Genomic DNA, 3,245 nt, shown 5'->3' with positions numbered 1-3,245 from the left:
CACACAGATTCCAGGGTGATTGACACTCTTTTTCTCTCTCTGCTATTCTATACTTCCCTTTTCTACACCCCCCTGCTATCCTATACCACCCCCCCCCCCCACACACACACACACACACACACACACAGTCACACTGTTGAGTGGTATCTTTGAAAAACACAAAGTAGCTCACAGTACTCGTTTGACTGTTTCTCCCAAAGTGAGATGACTGTTAAAAATCTGTCATTATAAAGGACATCTACTGTGGTTCATTGCACTGCATTAAGTCTGCTTCCAGGGCTCAGTGTGTCACAGACAGTCTACAGTACCAGAGGGCAGATCAGTGAATAGGTCAACATGTAGAGTTGAAATGAATGCACGTATTAGTGGCTCCATGTTGAAATCAGCCTGAGGTCTGAGAGTTCAGCACTCTTATTGTTGAGCCTCAACTGCTCCCTCAAGATGCTATTGTGTGTGCTGTAAAAATGCAGAGGCAATTGTGCTTGCCCTCTGATTGTGTTACATAAGTTATGGCCAAAAACAAAATTTCCCTGAGGATTAGCCTCAGCAACTTGACATTGGTTGAATGTGGCTCAAAATAAAAGGCTGTAAGAGCCAGAGAGGCTAGTTTTCTAATCAAAAGTGACGGGGACAAATGTAGTGCTTTACAATGCTGGGAGATTACAGCAGTAGATTGGGCAAGCCTCTGCTGAGGACATGTCCCAGCAATGTAACTGTAAAAATTACATCAGTGCAGGTGTATATTAGTGTCATGAATAAGTCTTTTCACAGCACTTTTCAGTTTCTATTCTAGCTAGCGAAGTCTCCACCAATCTAGAGAATATGTTGGTTAGCAGTTGTTAAAATAGTGTGTGTGTGTGTATGTGTGTGTGTGTGTGTGATTGATAATATTAATAATTGATATTGATATTTTATTATTTTTTTGTCCACAGCTTTTGTTTAAATTTATGGAATCATTCCACTTCCTGTAGTTGTCTTATAGTGTTTGGCCAATACCTGTATTACACTGGCTAGAGCATCTCTTCCATTATATAATACAGATTTACACTGTGCCATTTTAACTTCATTTCAATTGGAAATCTTTGCATCTCGCAGCCTTAAATTTAGGTCTTCTTTGTCTGCAGCATGAGGAAGTAGGTGGCTGTTGATCATGAGAAATGTGGAGCTCAGGCTGGCAGCTGTGCAGCAGCTGGCAGAGAAAAATAGAGAAAATGCTAAGGTTCATTCATCCTGACAGTGTTCATGGCACCAGACGGAGAGGACAGTTGGCAACTGCCAGCCGACATTTCCTCCTCCAACTCTGAAGCTTGACTCCACTTTAGAATTAGATGGTTTGAAGATGTTCTGAAGGCCCTAGTTTCCTCATTTGGTGTCAGAATGACCAGTCTGTGACACACATGCTTTTCCTATAGGCGCTGGATAGTTTAAGTACCATTAGTGGTCATTATTTAAAAAAGAAAAAAGAATCTTTAAGTTACAATAAATTATTTAGTATAATGTACTTTTAATCCTTTTTCTGTTGCACTTCAACTAATGTAATGACTTCCAATGAAGGTACCTATTTCAATTCTAGTAAGAAAATGGGGAGTATAGAATAGCAGAGAGAGAAAAAGAGTGTTAAGAGTGTTAGTATGAGAGGACAGAAACACGTGAGGTGTGTGAATCAGAGGAAAATCCAGCGGTGTATTTATCTAACATCAGACAAGACTGTGAAATCAGCTGACACCACAGAGCAGCTGGTGTGTGTGTGTGTGTGTGTGTGTGTGCGTGTGTGTGTGTGTCTAGAAAAGCAATAAGCAAATCTGTCTTCAGAAGGTGAACAACTGTTCCTGGTAAAAGTGGTCAGGGTCAGCATCATCAGCATCCAGCTCATTACATCACCTTGACCTTGTGTGGAATAAACAGAAATATACAAGGATGCACACAATTAGAACAAAATTGTATGATTTATGGTGTGTTATTTTTATTTATTTATTTAGTGCACGTATATATAGTGCTTTTAACACTGGACACTTAATTAAAAATAAATAAATAGAAGAATTGGCGTTTTGTCTTGCATTTTTTTAGCTTTTCAATAAAAAAAAACATTGGAAATGTAAAAAAATAAAATTAATACACATACAAGATTGTTTGAAAGCCTTTTTTTCCATCTCAGTTTTTTAGCTCAGTTAACTCACAACATCCAATAATTCTCCACAGGACCAAAAGGTCATGGTAGTTTGAGGTCTTGAAGCCCCTGACATACCCAATCCACCATCTGGAAGTCTTACATAACTGTACATCAAACAGACCTGACTAGTCCACATTTTCCTTTTTTGTGAGCAAGGCTGATACAAATGGTTCAGTTTTAACCTTTTGTGTAGCTGCAGACAGTCTTCTGTAATAGACAAAGAATTATCTTCTGAACTTTGAATAGAAATACTTCAAACTGATAACATTATTTAAAAGACATTCAAAGTATGAGTGGTTCAAGGATTTGTGGTCTTCTCAATTGCTCAGAAAATTTCTCTAACATCAGCCTTCAAATGGAGAGCTGTTTTTATTATGCTGACACTCTGCTAGCCAGAAGACTCAATCAGTGCTTCAAATCATTTTGCATTAAATCTCCTCCTTCTAATCTTACCTAAAGATGTTTTAACTTACAAACAACAAAATAACATTCCAGTCACTGTCGTGATTTCATCATTTTGCAATGACAAAATGGGTTCTCTATGGACTTTCGTCATTTTTGTAGTCAGCGTCGATCGAGTGCGCCACCTAGTGACAACATGCAACCATGACATCAGATTGACGTTCAGAGAAACATGATTGATTGACTTGGAAGTTGTTTTTTTTTAGAGAGGCTGCAGAACAAAACTTCAAACAGATGAATCAAGTTTTAGGACAGTAAAAAATAAAAATGGGCAGATTTCAGATTTTTTATGCAATTACTTCTTATTACTTATAAATCCCAAGAGAAGTGAGAAAGTGAACTTCAACTCAAACAACTTAATAACTGAAAAACAGTAATAAATAAATAATTCACTATCCTCTCAGATTTTAATAGTCATTTAATAGTCACATCTAATGTTAAGGAACTATAAAAAACTAAACCAAAAATTGACATTAGTCTTACTAGTCTTACTATACTACTATATATGATATAATATAATATATATATATAATAATAATATATATAATATATATCCACAATTTACAGGCTGGCAGTCATCATTTACAGCAGAGAAAAACAAAATGATACCATG

Source organism: Takifugu rubripes, chromosome 1 (assembly GCF_901000725.2).
Source record: "Takifugu rubripes chromosome 1, fTakRub1.2, whole genome shotgun sequence".
NCBI classification, from domain to species: domain Eukaryota; kingdom Metazoa; phylum Chordata; class Actinopteri; order Tetraodontiformes; family Tetraodontidae; genus Takifugu; species Takifugu rubripes.
This window is presented reverse-complemented; position numbering follows the sequence as displayed.